Below are 25,811 nucleotides of genomic sequence, written 5' to 3'. Positions count from 1 at the left end.
CCACCAGTAGCACCCTGTGCAGGATGCTTCATCTAAACAACAAACAAACAGGCCAATATCACTGATGAACATAGATGCAAAAATTCTAGCAGACAGAAATTAACAAAATTCTAGCAAGCAGAATCCAAAAACATATTAAAAAGATCATACATCCAAGTGGGCTTTATCCCAGGAATGCAAGGATTCTTTAATATCCACAAATCAATCAATGTAATACACCACATTAGCAAATTGAAAGATAAAAACCATATGATTATCTCAATAGATGCAGAGAAAGCCTTTGACAAAATTCAACATCCATTTATGATAAAAATCATACAGAAAGCAGGCATAGAAGGAACATACCTCAACATAATAAAAGCTATATATGACAAACCCACAGCAAACATTATCCTCATTGGTGAAAAATTGAAAGCATTTCCCCTAAAGACAGTTACAAGGCAAGGGTGCCCACTCTCACCACTACTTTTCAAGACAGTTTTGGGAGTTTTGGCCACAGCAATCAGAGCAGAAAAAGAAATAAAAGGAATCCAGGTTGGAAAAGAAGTTAAACTCTCACTGTTTGCAGATGACATGATCCTCTACACAGAAAACTCTAAACACACCACCAGAAAATTACTAGAGCTAATCAATGAATATAGTAAAGTTACAGGATATAAAATTAACACATAGAAGTCCCTTGCATTCCTATACACTAACAATGAGAAAACAGAAAGAGAAATTAAGGAAACAGCTCCATTCACCATTGCAAAGGAAAGAATAAAATATTTAGGAATATATATACCTAAAGAAGCAAAAGACCTATATATATAAAACTATAAAACACTGGTGAAAGAAATCAAAGACACAAATAGATGAAGAAATGTACCATATTCAAAGATTGGAAGAATCAATATAGTGAAAATGAGTAAACTACCCAAAGTAATCTATAGATTCAATGCAATCCCTCTCAAGCTACCAACGGTATTTTTCACAGAACTAGAACAAATAATTTCACAATTTGTATGGAAATACAAAAAAACTCAAATAGCCAAAGCAATCTTGAGAAAGAAGAATGGAACTGGGGAATCAACCTGCCTGACTTCAGATTATACTACAAAGCCATAGTCATCAAGACAGTATGGTATTGGCACAAAGACAGAAATATAGATCAATGAAACAATGTAGAAAGCCCAGAGATTAATCCATGCACCTATGAACACCTTATCTTTGACAAAGGAGGCAAGAATATACAATGGAGAAAAGACAATCTCTTTAACAAGTGGTGCTGGGAAAGCTGGTCAACCACTTGTAAAAGAATGAAACTAGAACACTTTCTAACACCATACACAAAAATAGACTCAAAATGGATTAAAGATCTAAACATAAGACCAGATACTATAAAACTCCTAGAGGAAAACAGGCAAAAACACTCTCCGACATAAATCACAGCAGGATCCTATATGACCCACCTCCCAGAGTAACGGAAATAAAAGCAAAAATAAACAAATGGGGCCTAATTAATCTTAAAAGATTTTGCACAACGAAGGAAACTATAAGCAAAGTGAAAAGACAGCCTTCAGAATGGGAGAAAATAATAGCAAATGAATCAATGGACAAAGAATTAATCTCAAAAATGTACAAGCAGTGCCTGAAGCTCAATTCCAGAAAAACAAATGACCCACTCAAAAAAATGGGCCAAAGAACTAAACAGATATTTCTCCAAAGAAGACATACAGATGGCTAACAAATACATGAAAAGATGCTCAACATCACTCATTATCAGAGAAATGCAAATTGAAACCACAATGAGGTACCACCTCACACCAGTCAGAATGGCTGCTATCCAAACGCCTACAAACAATAAATGCTCGAGAGGGTGTGGAGAAAAGGGAACCCTCTTACACTGTTGGTGGGAATGCAAACTAGTACAGCCACTATGGAGAACAGTGTGGAGATTCCTTTAAAAACTGCAAATAGAACTTCCATACGACCTGGTAATCCCGCTGCTTGGCATACACACTGAGGAAACCAGAATTGAAAGAGACACGTGTACCCCAGTGTTCATCGCAGCACTGTTCACAATAGCTAGGACATGGAAGCAACCTAGATGTCCATCAGCAGATGAATGGATAAGAAAGCTGTGGTACATATACACAATGGACTATTACTCAGCCATTAAAAAGAATGCATTTGAATCAGTTCTAATGAGATGCATGAAACTGGAGCCTATTATACAGAGTGAAGTAAGCCAGAAAGAAAAACACCAATACAGTATACTAACGCATATATATGGAGTTTAGAAAGGTAGTAACGATAACCCTGTATGCGAGACAGCAAAAGAGACAGATGTATTGAACAGTCTTTTGGACTCTGTGGGAGAGGGCGAGGGTGGGATGATATGGGAGAATGGCATTGAAACATGCAAATTATCATATGTGAAACAAATTGCCAGTCCAGGTTCGATGCATGAGACAGGGTCCTCGGGGCTGGTGCACTGGGATGATCCAGAGGGGAGGCAGGTAGGAGGGGGGTTCAGGATGGGGAACACATGTACACCCTTGGCAGATTCAAGTCAATGTATGGCAAAGCCAATACAATGTTGTAAAGTAAAGTAATTAATTAATTAAAAAGAAAAAAAGAAAAGGGTGAGCAAACAAAATTAATGATTTAAAAAAAACTGGAAATAAAACTGCCATATGATGCAGCAATCCCACTGCTGGTCATACACACTGAGGAAATCAGAATTGAAAGAGACATATACCCCAATGTTCATTGCAGCACTGTTTATAATAGCCAGGACATGGAAGCAACCTAGATGTCCATCAGACGAATGGATAAGGAAGCTGTGGTACATATACACAATGGAATATTACTCAGCCATTAAAAAGAATACATTTGAATCAGTTCTAATGAGGTGGATGAAACTGGAGACTATTATACAGAGTGAAGTAAGCCAGAAAGAAAAACACCAATACAGTTTACTAACTCATATATATGGAATTTAGAAAACTTGTAACGATAACCCTATATGTGAGACAGCAAAAGAGACACAGATGTATAGAAGTCTTTTAGACTCTGTGGGAGAAGGCCAGGGTGGGATGATCTGAGAGAATAGCATTGAAACATGTATGTTATCATAAATGAAACAGATTGCCAGTCCAGGTTCGATGCATGAGACAGGGTGCTCAGGGCTGGTGCACTGGGATGACCCAGAGGGATGGGATGGGGAGGGAAGTGGGAGGGGGATTCAGGATGGGGAGCACATGTAAACCCATGACTGATTCATTTAAATGTATGGCAAAAGTCACTACAATATTGTAAAGTAATTAGCCTCCAATTAAAATAAATTAATTTAAAAAATAAACAACAAACTACAAAAATACAAACTCAGTCATCAGCAGACATTACTACATAACTCAGCCTTGCCCATCAGAGGAAAAACAAACGAGCGAGCAAACAAACAAATGAAAACAGCACAAATCTAACCCTATAAGAAGCTTACACAAACCACTGGACCAACCTTAGAGGGCAGAAAACAAAAGGAAGAAAGAATTCAACCTTGAAGCTTGGGAATAGGAGACCTCGAAACTAATAAGTTAAAAAAAATAATGAAAAGGCAGAGAAATACTACACAAATGAAGGAACAAACTAGAAACACAGAAGTCCAAATAAATGAAGAGGAAATATGCAAATTACCTGAAAACGAATTCAGAATATTGATAGTAAAGATGATTAAAAACCTTGAAAGAAAAATGGGGAAAATGCAAGAATCAATTAACAAAGACCTAGAAGAATTAAAGAATAAACATGCAGAGACAAACAACAGAATTACTGAAATTAAAAATACTCTGGAAGGAATCAATAGCAGAATATCTGAAGCAGAAGAATGAATCAGTGAGCTGGAAGATAAAATGGTGGAAATAACTTCTGAAGAGTAGAATAAAGTAAAGAGAATGAAAAGAACTGAGGATAGTCTCAGAAACGTCTGGGACAATATCAAATGCACCAACATTCAAATAATAGGGGTCCCAGAAGAAGAAGAGAAAAAGAAAGGATATGAGAAAATTTTTGAAGAGATTATAAATGAAAAATTCCCCAGCATGGAAAAGGAAATAGTCAATCAAGTCCAAGAGGCAAAAAGAGTCTCATACAGGATAAACCCAAGGAGAAACATGTCAAGACACATACTAATCAAACTAACAAAGATGAAACACAAACAAAGAATATTAAAAGCAGCCAGGGAGAAGCAACAAGTAACACACAAGGGAAACCCCATATGCTTAACTGCTGATCTTTCAGCAGAAACTCTGCAGGTCAGAAGGGGATGGCAGGATATATTTAAAGTACTGAAAGGAAAAAATCTACAACCAAGACTACTGTACCTGGCAAGGATCTCATTCAAAATTGATGGAGAAATCAAAAGCTTTTCAGACAATCAAAAGTTAAGAGAATTCAGTACCACCAAATTAGCTTAACAACAAACGTTAAACAGACTTATATAGTCAAGAAATAGAAGAAAAGAAAAAAGATCTACAAAATAAACCCCCCAAAAATTAAGAAAATGGCAACAGGAACATATATATCAATAATTACTTTAAATGTAAATGGATTAAATGCTCCAACGAAAAGACACAGACTGGTTGAATGGATACAAAAACACGACCAATATATATGCTGTCTATAAGAAATCCACTTTAGACCTTAAGACACATATAGACTGAAAGTGAGGAGATGGAAAAATATATTCCATGCAAATGGGAAGCAAAAGAAAGCTGGAGTAGCAGTCCTCATATCAGACAAAATAGACCTTAAAATAAAGAAGATTACAAGAGATAAGGAAGGACATTACATAATGATCAAGGGGTCAATCCAAGAGGAAGACATAACAATTGTAAATATCTGTGCATCCAACATAGGAGCACCTCAATACGTAAGACAAACACTAACAGACATAAAAGGAGAAACTGACAGTAACACAATAATAGTAGGAGACTTTAACACTCCACTCACATCAATGGACAGATCAGTAAAACTCCAATACTTTGGCCACATCATGCGAAGAGTTGACTCATTGGAAAAGACCCTGGTGCTGGGAGGGATTGGGGACAGGGGGAGAAGGGGATGACAGAGGATGAGATGGCTGGATGGCATCACTGACTCGATGGACATGGGTTTGGGTAGACTCCAGGAGTTGGTGGTGGACAGGGAGGCCTGGCGGCTGAGATTCATGAAGTCACAAAGAATCGGACATGACTGAGCGACTGAACTGAACTGAATAAGGAAACACAAGTCTTAAATGATACGTTAGATGAGATGGATCTCATTGATATCTTCAGGACATTCCATCCAAATGTCAAAGAATACACCTTCTTCTCAAGTGCACATGGAACATTCCCCAGGAGAGACCACATCTTGGGTCACAAATCAAACCTCAATAAATTTAAGAAAATTGAAATCACATCAAGCATCTTCTCCAACAACACTACGAGACTAGATATCAATTACAAGAAAAAAAACTGTAAGAAACACAAACACATGGAGATTAAACAATACATTTCTAAATTACCAACAGGCTACTGAAGAAATAAAAAAGGAAATCAAAACATTTCTAGAAACAAATGACAATGAAAACACAACAACTCAAAACCTAGGGGATGCAGCAAAAGCAGTCTTAAGAGGGAAGTTTATAGCAATACAACCCTACCTCAATAAACAAGAAAGGCATCAAATAGATAGCCTAACTTCACACCTAAAACAACTGGAAAGAGAAGAACAAAAAAAATCCCCAAAATTAGTAAAAAGAAAGAAACCATAAAGATCCGAGCAGAAATACATGAAAAAGAAATGAAAGAAATAATAGTAAAGATTAATAAAACTAAAAGCTGAAACTTTGAGAAGATAAACAAAACTGACAAATGTTTAGCCAGACTCATCAAGAAAAAAAGAGAGAACAATCAAATCAATAAACTTAGAAATGAAAAAAGAGAGGTTACAACAGACAATGCAGAAATATAAAGGATTATAAGACAATATTATAAAAAACTATATGACAATAAAATGGACAACCTGGAAGAAACGGACAGATTCTTATAAAAGTTCAATCTTCCAAGACTGAACCAGGAAGAAATAGAAATTATGAACAACCCAATTACAAGCACTGAAATTGAAGTTGTGATCAAAATTTCTCAAAAAGCAAAAGCCCAGGACCAGATGGCTTCACAGGAGAATTCTATCAAACATTTCAGGTCAGTTCAGTCGCTCAGTCGTGTTCGACTCTTTGCGACCCCATGAACTGCAGCATGCCAGTCCTCCCTGTCCATCACCAACTCCCAGAGTCTATCTAAACCCATGTCCATCGAGTCAAGGATGCCATTCAGCCATCTCATCCTCTGTCGTCCCCTTCTCCTCCTGCCCCCATCCCTCCCAGCATCAGGGTCTTTTCCAATGAGTCAATTCTTTGCATGAGGTGGCCAAAGTACTGGAGTTTCAGCTTCAGCATCAGTCCTTCCAATGAACACCCAGGACTGATCTCCTTTACGATGGACTGGTTGGATCTCCTTGTAGTCCAAGGGACCCTCAAGAGTCTTCTCCAACACCACAGTTCAAAAGCATCAATTTTTCAGCGCTCAGTTTTCTTCACACTCCAACTCTCACATCCATACATGACCACTGGAAAAACCAGAGCCTTGACCAGACAGACCTTTGTTGGCAAAGTAATGTCTCTGTTTTTTAATATGCTATCTAGGTTGGTCATAACTTTCCTTCCAAGGAGTAAGCATCTTTTAATTTCATGGCTGCAATCACCATCCGCTGTGATTTTGGAGCCCCCAAAAATAAAATCTGACACGGTTTCCACTGTCTCCCCATCTATTTCCCCTGAGGTGATGGGACCAGATGCCATGATCTTAGTTTTCTGAATGTTGAGCTTTAAGCCAACTTTTTCACTCTCCTCTTTCACTTTCATCAAGAGGCTTTTTAGTTCCTCTTCACTCTCTGCCATAAGGGTGGTGTCATCTGCATATCTGATGTTATTGATATTTCTCCCGGCATTCTTGATTCCAGCTTGTGCTTCTTCCAGCCCAGCGTTTCTCATGATGTACTCTGCATAGAAGTTAAATAAGCAGGGAGGGAGATGGGGAGGCTGATTCATGTTGAGGTTTGACAGAAAGCAACAAAATTCTGTAAAGCAATTATCCTTCAATAAAAAAATAAATTTAAAAATATTGTGAGACAGGCTTTTTAGTCTATTATTCTCAAATAAAACTTGAAAGAAAAAAATACCTGACAGAAATTTCATTCAGTCTATTGCATTTGAACAATGTTTTCCTTTCTAGTGAGTTTGTTATACTTTAGTGTTCAGTGAAATCTATTACCCATCTGTTCTTTAACCTTTTTGTACAATCTTCTACATTATTTTGTCTTCAAGCTTCAAGGGAGATTTCTGTATGTGGCTTACAGTTTGAGAGAAGGACTAATTGTGAGATGAGTCTTTCTGAAATGCCAGTGCAAAATAATACATATGTTTGATATGCTCTTCTGGGCTGCAAATAAATGTTTAATGAGGTGCTGCAGCAAGTATGCTTAATTTTAATACCAATAAGTGCAGTCATCTTATGCTTTTAACAAATGTCATTTCTTTGTACAATTTTCTCTGTAACGTTCTGGATTTCAATTGATGTTTCATGGTGTTTAGGTGCAGTTTTTTGTTGCTGTTTTAAACTAAAATTTTAATTTATATTGGTATCTAGTTGATTTGCAATGTATTAGGTGTACAGCAAAGTGATTTAGTTATACATGTACATATATCCATTTTTTTCAAGTTCTTTTCCCATATAAGTTATTACAGAATACTGAGTAGATTTCCCTGCTATGCAGTAGGTCCTTGCTAACTATCTCTTAAAATATAGTAGTGTGGATATGTTAACGCCAAGCCCCTAATTTACCTTGCCCCTAATTTTTCCATTTGGTAACCATAAGTTGGTTTTCCAATTCCGCGTCTTTCCTTCAAACTGCTCCCTCACCAGCTTAACTGGGATCCCAACACCATCTTCCTTTGTCTGAACTCATGATGGAGGGTGGTTCACACACAACAAATGGGGCCACGTGTTAGACATCTGTCCAAGCTAAAGGTCAGGGGTGGGTAACCACCTACACTCAACCAACTCCCAGCCCAACCTACACCTCTTTTGGGTTCCTCTCACATCTCTTCCTTCCCTTCCCCGAGACTCTGAACAATGAAACTTTCCTTTATTGGTTCAGCAATGTGGTTCATTGTTAAGAATAGTGAAGAGAGTGAGGGACCGTAATCCCATCTTCTCAGAGTGACCAGTCTGTGCCTTTCTGACTCCCTGACCCTGGGGGACCTGCCAAGTTTCCTGCCCAGGATACTCCAAACTAATTTTCCTCCCCACCTCCAGTCAAACACAGAGTGTCCATCTGACCCCTTCTTGGAGCATAATGAACTAGCCTAGTGACCTAGGAACCAGTTGCAAGAGGACTGGTCTCAAGGTCTCAGCTTCAGGCACTGGCTGGGGATATGTCCCTTCTGGAGGCACATGGCACCATCACAGCACAGCACAGGGCTGAAGGGAGGACTCCTCTGGCACCAGGGCCCTGGTCTAGGAAGGGCAGGGGTGGGAGGGAGGACCTGTATGCAGAACCAGAAGAGAGCAGGGCTGGGTACAGAAAGGCTAGAGGTGGAGTACAAGGGGCCTGGTTCTGGTCAGTGCCCAGGGTCAGAAGGACAGGCCCCAACATGGTCTCCAGGAATGGCAGAGCTGAAGAAGCCTGTCCTCACATAGAGTGGCCAGTCCACATGCCAGGGATTCCAAGATGCTGTCCTGTGGGAGAGGTAACACCAGCTGTCCTGGATTTGAGTCTGACATCCCCACCCAACAGCCAAGGCTTGTGCCCAGCTGGTTACTCTCAGGTCCTCCAGCACAGGGGCCCACTCTTGGCCTCTGAGGAGCCTGAGGCCTTGCCTGTGAGGAAGGGCTGCCAGGAGGCTGGTGACATGGCCAGGCTGGGCTCTTCTCAAATCTCCTCTGGGGTGGAGACCCTTGTGCCTGGACAAGTCTGTAAAGTCTTCCCTGGTCAGCACAGGGTGGGTGGTGGCTGGGCCCCTCTAAGACGTGGTGAGGAAGCTACCACAGAAAGCAGGGAGGCTCCTTCGTTGACAGGTGTTGGTCTGAGCGTCTTCCATCTGAGCCTTTGGAAATGAGCCCTTTCTCCTGACTCAGCTGTCACGGGGACCTCAGACACTGGGCAGGGTGTGGGGCATGAGGGACTCCAGAGTGAGAGGCTGCAGGGGGGCCGGACATGCTCTCCCTGCTGGGGTTCTGGCCCCACAGAGCAGGTGTCATCTCCCCTTATCGTCTCTGCTATCTTCCCTCCCCTCCTCTGTCTTCTGTTTCATCCAATTCCTTTCAGAGAAGACACACACACTCCATGTGATATTGTGAACTTAATCCAGAGACGGGGAAAGAGGAAGCCATGTGAGTGAAACAGAGGTAGACCCATCTCACACACGGGAGAGAGTTGAGCCACAGGGCAAAGGAGTTATACAGGACTTAGCAGGTCCTGTGATGGCTCCCCAGGTGTCCTCCTCCTAGTTTCCCAAACCCCAGAACAAGCCTATTTTATCTGAACTGCCCAGATGAATCACAAGTCCTGCTGAAAGAGAAGGTTACGTGAAGACAGAAGCAGAGGGACATTTGAAGATGCCGCTGGATTTGAATGTGGAGGAGGGCCCAGGAGCCAAGGAATGCAAGGATTGCAACTCTAGATGTGAAAATGGCAAAATGTGCAATCCTAACCGAGGTCTCTGGATAGGGGATCTGCCATCATCTTGGTTGTGTCCAGGGAAACCCATTTCTGACTTCTCTCTCCAGACCCATCAAAGGATAATTTTGTGTTGTTCTAAGTCCCTAAGGCAGAGGCAAATTATTTTAGCATCAAAACAGAAGTGAATACAGGGACAGACAGGCAGGCAGAAGGGAAGAAACACAGGAGAGAATAGACATACTGGAGGAGAGCAGGCAATCAGGATCAGGAGGACAGTGAGAGATACAGGGGGTCAGAGACAGATGGAGAGATAAGCAGACAGGGAGCCTGGAGAAAGGTGAGAGGAGAAGGGCAGAAAGTCTGCTGCTGGGCAGGAGGCAGGAGATGAGGCAAGCTGGCAGGAGGGCATATAGAAGCAGGAAGTGGGCAAAAGGCAAGGACAGGAGAGAGTGACAGCAAGACAGGACGGCAGACCGGGGCCCTCAGAGCTTGTCCTTGTCCCCACCTGGATCAGACAGCTTCCTGAGCTGCAAATGGATTCCATTTTTGGATCTCAGCACCATGACTGGAGTGGGCACAGGGACCCTGGAGGGATCCGGTGACAGCTCAAAATGAAGCAAGTTCAGGGTCACTGCCACCTTCAACTCATTCATGGCAAACTGCTTCCTGATGCAGTTCCTGGATTGGGAGATAAAAAGGAAGCAAGCAGAGGCTTCTAACCCCTGCTGAGAACAGGGATTCAGGGCTGTCCTCCACGTGGCCCAGCCCTGATCCCTTCCTTATTCATCACACTGAACTTGCCCAGCCAAGCCTTGGGCCAAACTCTTCCCCCTGACCTGTGACAAAGCCCACCTCTCTAAGGACTATCTCCAACCTCCTACTTCTGCTCTCAGCAGGAAACCTGTAAGGAAGCATCAGTGCTGTAAGCCACAGAGTCAAGTCAAATGGATCAAAATGTGAACTCATACTTTATTCATTCGTCCATAGGCAATTCCTGGTTTCAGGTCAGGCCAGGGCACTGTAGGGGGCAGGGGTCCTGAGACAACCTCTTGGGACCTTACCACCTATGGTGGAAAAACAGCCTGTTCAGTCCCAAGAGATGGCAAGACAGGGTTGTGCAAGGAATCAGAATGGTGACAGGGAGGCTTCCTAGAGAGGACAAGGGTTAATGACTCTGAACCTGCTCTGACCATTTGCCTCCCAATTAATGGTCTGACTTCTTGCCTCCCTTCAGCTCCTCAGTCAATCTACCTTTGGAACTTTCCCATTCTAATCCAGAAATGACCCTCCTAACCATCCCTTGGGCTCCTCATCTGGCCTTTTCAGCCTCCATTCCTTCCCTCCCTCTAAAGCCACAGTACTCCAGGCCTGCTATATTCCCTATCACAGGGAGGACACATCCCAGTACCTCAGCTGCATCACAGCCCTCTCTGGATTGTTCTTCAGTCACTTGGACTCTGTCCAGCTCCTCTTCCTGGCTCAGTTCCTTTTGAGGTCCTCTCCCCCTACCTCTGCCATCCTCATGCTCAAGGCTCAATTCAGTGACCACCACCCTCACCCCCTCTTCCCACTCTGGACCCTCAAGGCATCATGGGTGTTAACTCAAGGACACATCACATCCAGTGCCCAGCACAGTGCCAGATCATGGATCCTTCCACAGTCTGCTCAATGAATGAATTAGTGAAAGAGTGGATGTGTGAATGATGTCTGTCTTGAGTAGACGTGTTGATATGTTGACAGTGAGCCCTGAGGGAGGAAAGCGTTATCATGTCTGTGTTCCCATCTCCTAGCACAGATCTTGGCATACAGAGACATGCTTAATACTTAATTTCATATTTAAAAATTAACTGAATTGAAAACAACCCACATGGAATGAGAGTATAATAAATATTCAGTGTGACCTAGGAATCAAACCGCCTAGTTCCTCCTGTCCTCTAGTAGGAGCTGCATGATGGGCAGCCATGTCTACAAGGAATGACTGGATCCTGGTGTAAACTAAATCCTAGAACCAATTTAGAATGACAATTTGCTTCAAACCTGTTCTGCAAAGGTTGATTCACCAACTGAAAATTTTCTAGGACTGTAGAGTCAGAAAAACCTGTTTCTACTAAGTTACAAAATCACTGAAATTATGACCCCATGGACTGTATGTAGCCCACCAGTTCATGGGATTCTCCAGGCAAGAATATTGGAGTGAGTTTCTTTTCCTTCTCCAGGGGATGTTCCCAACCCAGGGATCAAACTCAGGTCTCCCGCATTGCAGGCAGACTCTTTACCAACTGACCCACCAGGGAAACCCAACTTTCTGTAGCCTTTAAGATTTTCACAGCAATCATTTAGGAGTGTATCATCCAGGTTAACATCTATTTCAAGGGTGCTTTCTACTTTACATGCAAGGGATTTTCAAATGCATCTGTCAAATACAAAGAAGTTTTCCCCCTGTAGGGAAAGAGCAAATAAACCAAGATGGTGTGGTCAGGCTCTCTCGCCCTGTGGCCTCTTGCTCTTGGCCCACAGTTTGTAAATAATGATTATGTAACAGCTGAGATCACGTATAGCACTGCATTCACACTTCACATGGTACTCGCTTGGACTGGGGCTACTTTTGTTATATATGCTCCACTTGGAAAGGCCCTGGGGGTGGTGTGTGGTACACGTTAATGAGTTTCACCACAAAAACCCTGGCTCCTGCTGCATTGGGGCTACATTGGAGTGACATCATGGTTATGTTATATGAGGTTATGTTCTGGCTGTGTTCTGGCTGCCTTATGGTTATGTTATGACTGCTGCTACAGCTGCTGCCTCAGAGAGGAGACAGGCAGTGTTATGGCGGCCTTGCCAGCCAGGAGAGAATAAAAGTGTCTGCAGTTCCTATGGCTCCTCCAGTCTTCTTCCAGCCTCTTAGCTCATGCCTTGCCTACCCTGGGTTCAGCAAACAATGTGCACAGTGTGAACAGCAAGACAGTTGGCGTCATGAGCAGGATCAGTAATACACTCCCCAAAGCAGACTTTATTGTCCTCCACTTTATGCTTTTTCTTGCTAACATTAGACTCTGTAGAATCTGGGACTATGTATATAACCTCTGCTATTATATAAAGAATTTTGGCAACAGGAAAATATGTCATGGTTATATTAATACACAGTCAAAACTGTCGGAGGTACTGCAGAAATAGAGAACACACTCATGACCGTGAAACTTTCTTCAAATGACAACTGTTTAGTTCAGTTCAGTTCAGTTACTCAGTTGTGTCCGACTCTTTGCGACCCCATGAACTGCAGCACGCCAGGCCTCCCTGTCGATCACAAACTCTCGGAGTTTACTCAGACTCATGCCCATCGAGTCAGTGATGCCATCCAGCCACCTCATCCTCTGTCATCCACTCCTCCTCCTGCCCCCAATTCCTCCCAGCATCAGGGTCTTTTCCATTGAGTCAACTCTTCACCTGAGGTGGCCAAAGTACTGGAGTTTCAGCTTCAGCATCAGTCCTTCCAATGAACACCGAGGACTGATCTTTAGGATGGACTGGTTAGATCTCCTTGCAGTCCAAGGGACTCTCAAGAGTCTTCTCCAACACCATAGATCAAAAGTATCTATTTTTTAGTGCTCAGCTTTCTTTACAGTCTAACTCTCACATCCATACATGACCATTGGAAAAGACATAGCCTTGACCAGACAGACCTTTTTTGGCAAAGTAATGTCTCTGCTTTTTAATATGCTGTTTAGGTTGGTCATAACTTTCCTTCCAAGGAGTAAGCATCTTTTAATTTCATGGCTGCAATCACCATCCGCAGTGATTTTGGAGCCCCCAAAAATAAAATCTGACACTGTTTCCACTGTCTCCCCATCTATTTCCCCTGAGGTGATGGGACCAGATGCCATGATCTTAGTTTTCTGAATGTTGAGCTTTAAGCCAACTTTTTCACTCTCCTCTTTCACTTTCATCAAGAGGCTTTTTAGTTCCTCTTCACTCTCTGCCATAAGGGTGGTGTCATCTGCATATCTGATGTTATTGATATTTCTCCCGGCATTCTTGATTCCAGCTTGTGCTTCTTCCAGCCCAGCGTTTCTCATGATGTACTCTGCATAGAAGTTAAATAAGCAGGGTGACAACATACAGCCTTGATGTACTCCTTTTCCTATTTGGAACCAGTCTGTTGTACCATGTCCAGTTCTAACTGTTGCTTCCTGATCTGCATACAGGCTTCTCAAGAGGCAGATCAGGTGGTCTGGTATTCCCATCTCTTTCAGAATTTTCCAGTTTATTGTGATCCACACAGTTGAAGGCTTTGGCGTAGTCAATAAAGCAGAAATAGATGTTTTTCTGGAACTCTCTTGCTTTTTCAATGATCCAGTGGATGTTGGCAATTTGATCTCTGGTTCCTCTGCCTTTTCTAAAATCAGCTTGAACATCTGGAAATTCACGGTTCACGTATTGCTGAAGCCTGGCTTGGAGAATTTTGATCCTATACATGGAAGGTAGCTGAAGTTCCAAACCCATGCAAACATGACAGATATTATGAGGGGGGATTGGTGAATTAAACAGAAAGGTAGTTTGCCAACTAGGAATGTAGGAACAGAGAAAATCATCTTTTAAGTTGGCTGAAATTGTGCCAACCAAATGTGTAGTTTAATGCTCATGAAAACTTCTAGTGCTAAAAAGTCATACTCCTAAAGTGAGGAAAACTCTGGATACGTTGGATCGGCCACTGACATGGAAATGAGGCCAATTGTTGTGGACATCAGGAGGTCAACGTCATTGTGGAGGGCCCTTGGAGGTTTTCTTATACACGGAGACCCTGGTCTCCTTCTCAGCACATCAACATACAAAAACAGAACTGCATGCTCCACATATGAATGTAGACAGTCACACATATCAGGTAGCAACCAGTGACACCTGCTTCCTCAAGTACAGAGGCCTCACCTGGGTCCTCCTGAGAAGGGCAGGAAGGCATGGCTGTGTCAAGTAGAACCTGATGTGAACCAAGATGGGTCAAAGACCTGCAGAGAGAGCACCGGGGCCGGGACATGTAGGGTCAAACTCCTAGCATCAGTCTACTAGGGGACAAGAATCTCAGAGCAGGAGCCGGAGGACAGGTTGTTATGTAGAGAGCATCCCATGCCCTCCTCCCACCACCATCGTACCTCTGGGTTTGGCCACACCTTCGGGTTGTGATGAAGCCCATAAAAGGAGAGGGAGGACAATTCCTGTGGGGCAGAAAGTAGAGAGAGAAGCCTGGTGGTCCCATGGTACAGGGGATGTGTGTGTTCACAAACATCCTGGGAGCCACCATGGGAACACCCTCCGTCACTCTGAACGAAATGATGCTCTTGAACACGGGTGGGTGGGGCATGGCAAAGCACATGAGCACTGATTAGGATTAGGTGATCAGGGCTCAGGATTGAGAAGCAAAAGAACTGCAAGGTTACACTTAGGAGCAGTGGAGTGACAATTCACATTTATCAAGTGTCATTATGACTCTGGGGAATATGCAGTAACTCATTTAATCCTCACACAGCCCTCAAGGCAAGCACTTCTATACCTACGAGCAAATGAAGCACCTGAGTCTCAGAGGGGTTAAGGGTTGGGTCTGTGATCCCACAGCTAGGAGGGAGTAGGGCTGGGATTCAGACCCACTGGGAGGTGAGTTAGTGGGTGGCCCCCAGCCATGGCAGGGCTCTCAGATACATGATCAGCTGTTCTCTGCCATCTACTAGGGGGCACCTCAGAGACCAGACCAACTGACCCATGACAGTGCAGTCTTTGAGCTCCCTCCTTTACTTAGACCCCCATATGAAAGAACCATGCCTCCCCCTTTGCTTTTCTCTTAAGCCTTCGTGTTTCAAGGAATTAGAATTTTAGGCTCCATCATATGATCATACAGAAGGGTCAACATTTGTTTACTGAGCTTTTGTTGCATTCAAGTTCTGCATCAATTATTTTTTTTCAATTGGAGATTAATTGATTTACAGTGTTGTGTTGATTTCTGCTATACAACAATGAAAATAGTGCACAATTACATACACATTTCATGGCAAATAGATGGGGAAACAGTGGAAACAGTGACAGACTTTATTTTGGGGGGCTCGAAAATCACTGCAGATGGTGATTGCAGCCATTAAATTAAAAGATGCTTACTCCTTGAAAGGAAAGTTATGACCAACTTAGACAGCATATTAAAAGCAGAGACATTACTTTGCCAGCAAAGGTCCATCTAGTCAAAGCTATGGTTTTTCCAGTAGTCATGTATGGATGTGAGAGTCGGACAATAAAGAAAGCTGAGCACTGAAGAATTCACACTTTTGAACTGTGGTGTTGGAGAAAACTCTTGAGAGTCCCTTGGACTTGCAAGGAGATCCAACCAGTCCATCCTAAAGGAAATAAGTCCTGAATATTAATTGGAAGGACTGATGCTGAAGCTAAAACTCCAATACTTGGGCCACCTGATTCGAAGAACTGACTCATTAGAAAAGACCCTGATGCTGGGAAAGATTGAAGGTGGGAGGAGAAGGGGATGACAGAGGATAAGATGGTTGGATGGCATCACCGACACAATGGTCTTGAGTCTAGGTAAACTCCAGGAGTTGGTGATGGACAGGGAGGCTTGGTGTGCTGCAGTCCATGGGGTTGCAAAGAGTCAGACATGACTGAGCAACTGAACTGAACTGAATTGGACATACATACATATATATAGGTATATATACATATATATATATATATACACACACACACACACGTACATATATATGTGGAAGAAAATGGCAACTCACTACAGTATTCTTGCCTGGGAAATGCTATGGACAGTGGAGCCTTGTGGGCTACAGTCTATGGGGTTGCAAAAGAGTCAGACACAACTCAGCGACTAAACAACTATATACATATCCCCTGCATATTGAATCTCACTCCACCTTTGCATTCCACCCCTCTAGATCATCTCAGAGCAACAGGCTGGGCTCTCTGTTATATAGTAGCTTTCCACTAGCTACATATTAATATTTTACACATAATGATGTGTATGTCAACACTACTTTCTCAATTTGTCCTATCCTCTCCTTTCCACCTGTGTCCACAGGTCCATTCTCTATGTCTGAATCTTCATTCCTTCTCTGCAAATCGGTTCATCGGTACTATTTTTCTAGATTCTCTCTGTGTGTGTATGTGTGTGTGTGTTTCAATATTTGTTTTTCTCTTTCTGAGTTACTTCACTCTGTGTAACAGGCTGTAGGTTCATCCATCTCACCGTAACTGAATCAGTTTTATTCTGTTTTATGACTGAGTAATATTCCATTGTGTATATGGATCACATCTTCATTACCCATTCATCTGCCAGTGGACACCTAGGCTGCTTCCATGTCCTGGCTGTTGTAAATAATGCTGCAATGAACATTGGGGTACATGTCCTTTTTGAATTCTGGTTTTCTCAGGTTATATTCCCAGTTGTGGATGGTTGGATATATGGTAGTATTATTTGTAGGTTTTTAAGGGAAAGTGTTTTTCAAAACTCATTCAAACTACACAGTAAATATTATCTTCAGGCAGACAAGAGCTAGAATCTCCTGGAACTGGGAATGCACATGTGGATTTCTACTACATGATCCTACAGAATGCTTAGCTGAGTGGTGAGGTGAAATTCATAACTGCAGGTAAGGAGCATCCATCACGGAAGGTAATGGGCTTGCTGAACTCTCTGCCAATGACTGGTACTGGTGGATAGGGTCTCAGTGCCTCTTTGATGCACATGGTGGTGTGGGGCATCTGGTCCAGATGGTCCCCAAAAGGAAGCCCATCTGAGGGCAGGCAGGACTGGACAACCAGGGATTCTCTCTAACTCATATGGGACAGGGTTCTTCTATCTCCTGGACACTCACCAGGTGATGGAGGCACCATCCCCCAGGAGGCTTTGGATCTCTTCCTGGCACCTCTGCTGATGCTTGGGGTGGGAGGCCAGAGTATAGAGGATCTAGGAGATGCCACTGGCTGTGGTGTCATGACCCTTGAACATGAATGTGTCCACCTCAACATGGAGGTCCTTGTCAGACAAGCTGCTCCCATTCTCCATCTGTGGAGGCAGGGCCAGAGTGCAGGGTCTGCCCTTCCTGTGTGCTTCTGCCCAAAGGCTCAGGCCTCTCCTGCCTGCACTTACTCTGGCAAAGAGGAGGATGTCCAGGAAGTCCAAGTGCCTCCTGCTCCTCACCTTCTCCAGCTCTCCCTCCTTCTGCAGGTGAATCTTCCTCTCCTTGATCACTGCGTCTGTCCCAGAACAGTGGTTCCCAGTCAGAGCTGAGGACTCTGGGGGCCCAGATACAGCACCCACCATAGCCCCATCTGCCCCATCAGACCCAATCTGGGTGCCAGGTGGATGTGGGTGAGGGTGGGATTGGGTGAGCATATCAGGACTGAGAGCTCCAGCGTAATCTACTCCAGATGGGAATCCCTGCAGTAACATAGCCCATGGAGGCTCTGTCTGAATGCTGCTGGGAGGGGGTCTCACTCAGTCATCACCAACATGGTGACTCCTGTAACTCCCTGTTCAACACCTGACACCCCGACCTCTGGGTTCCCCGTCCCTGCAGCAGGCAGGTGTGAGTCAGCTCCTGAAGAGGAAGCAGGAGTCTGGGCTCTGCCTGAAGGATCAAGGCCAGGCCCTTTCACATGAACCTGATGAAGGAACTGCCCACAAGAAGGAGGGGATCCTGTGTTGATGGGTGAGGTGGCAGGCCTGGTGGTTCCAGCATCCTTCAGGGGTCAGCCTGTAGATGAGGCCGTTCTGGTGGAGAGCATTCCCCAGTTGGGAAAAAATCAGATGACTGAGGTCCCTGATGGCCTGGATATAGGACTGGAAGTTCCTAAAGGGAGAGGATGCCGAAGAGATTGGAGTTGAGGGAGCCTCTGACCTGGAGAAGTCACTCAGTTGTGACCCCATGGGCTGTAGTTTACCAGGATCCTCTGTCCATGGAATTTTCCAGGCAAGCATACTGGAGTGGGTTGCCATTTCCTTCTCCAAGGGTTCTTGCCGACCTGGGGATCAAACCCATCTCCTACATTGGAGGCAGACGCTTTACCATTGGAGCCACCAGGGAAGCCCAAGAAAGTGAAGTCGATCAGTTGGGCTTCCTTGATAGCTCAGATGGTAAAGAATCTGCCTGCAATTCAGGAGACCTCAGTTAGATTCCTGGGTTGGGAAGATCTGCTGGAGAAGGGAAAGGCTATCCACTCCAATATTTCTGGGTTTCCCTTGTGGCTCAGCTGGTAAAGAATCTGCCTACAATGCAGGAGACCTGGGTTCAACCCCCGGTTTGGGAAGATCCCCTGGAGAAGGGAAAGGCTACCCACTCCAGTATTCTGGCCTGGAGAATTCCATGGGCTATATAGTCCATGAGGTTGCAAAGAGTCGGACACAATTGGGCAATTTTCACCTTCTGACCTGGAGAGGGAGTGGGGCTCTGGGTGGATGATTCCTGAATCAGAGGGGACAGGCAGCACTGAGGCATTGTCATTTCTGCCTCAATGTCCTGTAGCCCCTTATCCTGGAGTCCTTTACAAGTGTCCTGAGGGTCCAGGCTTCTCCCTGTGCAGGAATCAGGGACCTGTGACTGAGTCAAGGATGGCCTGGGTGGAATTTGACAGTGGTACATGTCTCTCTGCAGAACGTTACTGTTTATGCTGAGAAACATCCACTCTGCCCTTATGCCTCTCAGGTAAGTGCTTCCCAGCTGGTGAGAACAGGACCCTGACCTGGAAGAGCTATCATTGACCTGTCTGTCCGGATGCTTCCCTCGTGGCTGAAGGCGCATTTCATGATGGTGCCCAGGGTCATCAAGGAGACATGTCCAAAGATCTCCAGATGTGAGTCCTGGCGATGAGCTTCTCCCACTTGTCCTGTGGAGGGAGGAGGTACTGACCATGCTCTGCTCCCCTAGAAGACTTGTGCTGCCAAGGCTAGGCTTTCTCCCTGTCTCTACATCTTCAGATGAGATTTCCTCATTTTCTAAGCAGACATATTTTAGCAATTTAGTGCTGTAAGACACATAAATAATGTGATGCCTATTTCTTTGAACCTTTACTATATAATAGTTACATTCTCTTCTAATATCTTAATTAATTCTGAATTTTAAGAATAATTTATGATAATACCCCATATGGGGCAGAACAGAAAGCATAGTTTCTCAGGGGACAAAGAGAAAAACTTTTGTGTCCTGAGATCAGAACTGGACAGGTGATGTCCAGCATGAACAAACAAATATTTCAAGGCAAGGAAAAGCTAAAGTGGCTCTAATGGGGCTTCTATAAGGGGCATGAACTGCTCAATACCTTTCATTCATTTAATGTTGCCTAAGACCAGGTGGTACCTCTGCCAGATCAGAAGTGATGTTTGTGAAGACCCAGCTCTGTGAGGGTAGACCTGGACTCATTCCCTCCCATAAGTGGCTCAGTGATGTGCAGAAGCCATGGAACCGAGGACAGAGCCCACCTGAGTGACATCCTGGGTTATCCACTCTGCCACCAAAGCTGCCATGTGTTCAGGCCAGCCAGGGCCAGTTTGCACTAAACTCCTTGATCTACTCCCCTGTGTTCAAACATGGAGGTGGGAGAAGAGTGGACACTGAATACACCATGGCCCTGATTTCTCTTGGTGAGGAGAAAATTACGGATCCAATCTGGTGCCTAGATGTTCCTCTCTCCCACTTAGCTTCAATGAATGCTGTCTTATACTAATGCATCATTCCGTGGGGCTCTATTCAATGGATGTCTGAGGGACGTAAGTGTCTGATAGTGGACTTTGTCAGCTGTGCTGGATTCTGGTGCATATGGTGACAAGGGATGGACTCACCAGCATCACTCAGACAGAGTCAGCCATGAGTCCCACGAAGGGCTTCAGGGTGTCATAGTGAATGGCTGGGGTCAGCATCCGCCAGTGCTGGAACCATGTCTGCCCCTCCAACAGCAGCAAACCTGTCCCTGAACCACAGATGGGTGTGTATGGGCATCGGGGAGACTAGGGCCATCTTGGGAAGAACCAAGGGTGTCAGGAGAAATCTCTTCATGGGCAAGGTTCAGCGAGGCCAGTACACTTCAGGGATGTGAATTTCCAACATGTCTGTCTATAGCATGTGATTATGACAGCAGTGAGATAGAGGTCTAGAAATGGGAGGCAGGTAATTGAAGGATTCAATGAAAAGTCAGGCTGGGAACAATAGAAATGACTGAGTAGTGATGAATAAGAGGCTGATCTTCAGGAAGGCTATAGCATCGTTACAAAAGCTGATGGTTTTATTAGAAGAAGAGAAATGAGGTTTGATTGAGAGATGAGGGTGCCGGGCACCTGTTGTTCTTCATTTACACAAAGAGTCTGCTCTTGGTTAACCTAAATGGTGCGTGGTCAGCAGTTGTATTTAAATGTACTTACCAATCCAGGGCTTCAGGTATCTGTAGGCAATATGAGCCTTGGGGTCTGAAAAGTAAGGAAGGAACGTGGATGGAGTGAAATACAGCATACAACCTCCAGAGCAACTGATGTTTAGACCATGTAGTCCCTTCCCTTCCTGGTGCTTGCCAGATGGCAGTCTGTCTGAAGCCACCACACCCTTGCCTCCCATCTCTGACTCTCTCTCTGTCCTGATAGTCACTGTGGTCCCAGGAAGGCAGACTCAGTATTCCAGAGCAGAACACCCACAGGACTAAGATGGTGAATTGCCCTGAAACATAAACTCTGTTCAGTGCCAGAGAATAAGACAGAACCTGTGTTTTTTCAATAATCTGTGGTAGTCTGGCCATCTCATGACCCAGGAGAGGCATTAGTGAAGAGGTGCCCAACCTAGATCAGTGCCCTGCCAGGATCACTCTGGATCCACCAGCAGAACTACGAGTTTAGAACTATTTCTTCTGGAATCTCACGGAATCTCATCCAAACTTGCAGGCTGTCTACCATCATCCTAAGATCAGATTCTGTCCTATGTTGGGTAGAGGTATGGGCCAACACTGTAAGCTGCCTACGGAAACTTACATCAAGTGGATAGAGAATTGTCTTCCAGATCTGAGATCATCTCAGTTTGGTTGTCAAATGAAAAAAGTAAGACACAAAAGAGAAACCAGCCCCACTCAGGTGTTTAAGCATGTTTTAGTCTGGCTTGTGGTTCTGGAGGGTGTTTGGAGGAGTTTAGGCCTTGGTGTCTGATATGCCAGTGTCTTGTGGAATTTCACACCCAGGGGCATGTACTCAAATGGAAGATTGTCTCCTGCTGAGAGTGTCCCTCTCACCTGCTCTCCCCGGACCATCTTCATGTAGTCAAGGGTTGTAGAGCAATACAAAGGCTCTTGTGCCCCACAGCCAGTGAACACAGGCCCTTGGGTATTTCTCTACCCTTTTCAGTAGGATTGGCAGCTCACTCTCCTCTTAGAACTGTCACCAAGGGAAACACAAGTCAATAATGTCTTTCTTCTAGTTCTGGAGCTGGTGTGGGGGTTAAGGTCTGAAAGGGGACCAGGTGATCACTCTGGATCCATCAGCAGAACTAAGTTTAGAACTATTTCTTCTGACCTGGTAGCTCATCCAAATTTGCAGGCTGCTACCACTGTCCTAAGATTGGATTTGTCCTATGTTGGGTAGAGTTATGGGCCAACACTACAAACTGCCTATGGAAACTTACATCAAGGATAACTCCTTGATTTATGAAACTTTTGGAAATAATTTGTACATAGTGACATGACTGCTTGAGCAATTTATGATAATTTGTATCATTTGGTAAGCAGTTTTGTCATATAACTTGGTTTATTTAGAGAATAAATGGGTATCTTAGGAATTGAATTTATATATTGATTTCATTTTGCCATGATGATCATTATATATGTTTAATATCATCCCAGCATACATGTTAATGTTTCTTAGTATGAAAGAGTCTTTGGAATGTATATGGCTAATGGAAAAATTAAATACCACTTTGTGTGTATATATTATTGTTTTTCATATTGTGTGTGTGCCCAGTTGTAGGACAAATTTTGAGTGTACACATATGTAAATGGTATTGCAATAAGATTTTGATATATGGAGTTTTCATCTCATTTTCATTGACTATCGGAAACTTTTGTGCACTTCCTGTCTTGTAGTGGAATCTTTGCAGACTCCTGAGTGTGGACCGCAAAGGCCTTTCCTTTCTGACTTTACCCTCTCTCCTCTTGCCCTGACAGGATGGCGATTCCACAGGACCCATTGCTCTGCCCCCAAGATGCTGCTGCTTGCGCTACCCGCACTTGCTCCACCCGCTCATCTTCCAGGTCTTTACTCATATTCTTCCCTCTACCTGGTGGCCTGTCCTCTTTGCCACAACTGCAAAAAGCAACTGCCTCTCCTCAACTTTGGAGACTCAGTTTGTTCTGCCACCTCTGGATTTCTCATCAACAGTTGATTAGAAACATGTTCCATGTAGTCAAATCTTTATTTTAGTGACTTCTATGTGACTCAGATCAACCCTCTGTACTTTGGTATCTGATCTCTGCCTGCATTCTTCTACCAATAAGACTCACCAGCTCTGAGGCAACTTGTCTACTCTGGGTCACATTCCTTCACTGAGCTTGTGTTTTTACTTGAGCTTGAGCATTTACTCTGTGCCAACATGGATTTAAGGCGCTGAACTGGGATGCTGCTCTAGATGCTCACCTGTTTGGACCCTGCAGGGTAGGAGAGGTGACTGAGAGATCAAGAGGCCATAACAGGAGGGCGTCATGAAAGTGTGATGGGGGGAAGACAAAGTCCATGGGGAAGCTTTGGGGAAGGGGCCTAACAAAGACCTGGATATTAGAAAGCTCTTTGTCCTGCACTTGCTCATTATTTGACTCATAATTTACCAAGATGCTTTCAGGATAGAAAGATGAACCAGAGGCAGGCTTTCCAGAAGAAGCTTGTAGCTATGATCTTGCAGAGAGAAATAGCTGAATCCAGTTACCACTGACTAGTGAGAAGGACATCCAAGGGAAAAAGTGTCCTCCCCTCTCCTGGGAGACCCAGGATGAAAATGACTTGGGCCGGGGGCTTGTGAGAAAGTCGTGTGAGGAATGAGATCATTGCAGGGAGAAGGCACATGGGAGCCAAGTCCCAGAGGCTAGAATGCACAGGCTGGGGGGGAGGACCTTGAGTGACCTGGGGTGCAGGAGATTAGGAAGGAGAGGGGAGAGAGACCATGCTGGGTCATGGTCTCATGGGCTGGCTGGGCCAGCCCGCATGGGGCTTGGGCTTCTTCTAGGTCTTGTCCTTGTCTCCACTCTGCTCTAATCGTGCTGCAGAGAAAGAGAGACCTCAGCTCTCTGCTACCTGTGATTATCTCCTAAAATTTGTTTAAGCCACAGGCTCTTGGTGAGCCATTTCCACGTAGCCCCTGACTTTGCCCTGAGCTCTACCATCCCCAGGCTAGTGGTGCCAGTGCTGGGTGGGCAGGTGCTGCCCTCTCAACCTGCAAGCTTCTCCTTTCCCTCTTGCCTGTCCCTCCATACAATGGACTGACTCTGCTCTGTGCAGGCTCTGTTCTGGGTGCTGAGGGTGAGGGGGATTACAGACTCAGTTCCAAGAGCTCACAGTCCAGAGAGAGGACTCCAAACAGGCAGCTCTCCTCACCTGGCCCCATCATGGGAACTTCGCTCCTGTGTGTGGCCTCTGGTGTGGGTTTCTGGCACTGACCTTATGGGACTAGAAAATCACTTAGTCTGAATGAACCAAGCCAGTTTGTCTCCACACCTGACATAACCCAACCCAGCAGGTAAGCCTCTTTTCCTGTGACTTGACACTTTCTTAGATTCTGTTGTCTCCACACACAGTGAACCCACAGGGCTGATCCATCAGATTAGACATCTGTGCTCTCAGGCAAGCACAGGGCCAGGTATGAACTTGCTGAGTGTGACCATGCTCTAGCTCTCCGGCCCTCCCGATCCTCACACTCCCCCATCCAGCTCCATCTTACCTCCCGTTTGTGTCCATAGAATCAGTGGGAAGGAGGAGACGGGAAGTGATGAAGGGCTTTGAGCAGCCACTGTCTGCGCAGGTAGAGCTGTGCCACCTTGAGCAGAAGCAGAACCAGGCCAAGCAGGGAGACCACCTGCAGGAGCCCAGAGACCCCACCTAGGGCTCTGGAGGGGCTCAGTGCAGAGACACTCATGGTGCAGTGGCTTCTGGATCATTGACTGCCCCTGACTGTGGCTGACCTCCCCTGAGCACCCAGCCTGATCTGGGAGGATCTCCCCGCCCACCTGAGGGAGGGTGAAGGTGAAGGCAGAACTCAGACCTGGGTCTGCAGAACTGTTGTTGTTGTTTTTAATTTAAACCAATTTCTCTTTTGTTCCAAAATGTAAGTATTATAAAGAGAAGATAATATTTATAACTTGAACTAGGAGTTTGGGTTGTTCCAGAATCCTGCAAACTATCACATGCTTACATCTTTGAAACCTCTAGACAGTTTTAAATGAAACAGAAAGGTAAATGTTTTTTTAAAGCTTCCTGATGGCTGAGTCCCTTAGCTGTTCACCTGAAAGTAACACACATTGTTCATTGACTGTTCTGTTCAGTTCAGTTCAGTTGAGTCGCTCAGTCGTGTCCGACTCTTTGCGACCCCATGAATCGCAGCATGCCAGGCCTCCCTGTCCATCACAAACTCCCCGAGTCCACACAAACCCATGTCCATCAAGTCAGTGATGACATCCAACAATCTCATCCTCTGTCGTCCCCTTCTCCTCCTGCCCCCAATCCCTCCCAGCATCAGGGTCTTTTCCAATGAGTCAACTCTTTGCATCAGGTGGCCAAAGTATTGGAGTTTCAGCTTCAGCATCAGTCCTTCCAATGAACACCCAGGACTGATCTCCTTTAGGATGGACTGGTTGGATCTCCTTGCAGTCCAAGGGACTCTCAAGAGCCTTCTCCAACACCACAGTTCAAAAGCATCAATTTTTCAGTGCTCAGCTTTCTTCACACTCCAACGTTGACATCCATACATGACCACTGGAAAAACCATAGCCTTGACCAGACGGACCTTTGTTGGCAAAGTAATGTCTCTGCTTTTTAATAT

The 25,811-nt window shown here is 44.6% G+C and overlaps 1 pseudogene; it reads right to left on the bottom strand.

Annotated features, from left to right (window-relative positions):
* Window positions 1-10,247: 10,247 nt before the first annotated feature.
* On the bottom strand, window positions 10,248-24,908 carry LOC122677967 (annotated as a pseudogene).
* Window positions 24,909-25,811: the final 903 nt, after the last annotated feature.

This window comes from Cervus elaphus, chromosome 20, assembly GCF_910594005.1.
Source record: "Cervus elaphus chromosome 20, mCerEla1.1, whole genome shotgun sequence".
NCBI classification, from domain to species: Eukaryota; Metazoa; Chordata; class Mammalia; order Artiodactyla; family Cervidae; genus Cervus; species Cervus elaphus.
The sequence above is the reverse complement of the archived record's forward strand: the minus strand, read 5'-3'. Positions and strand labels throughout refer to the sequence as shown.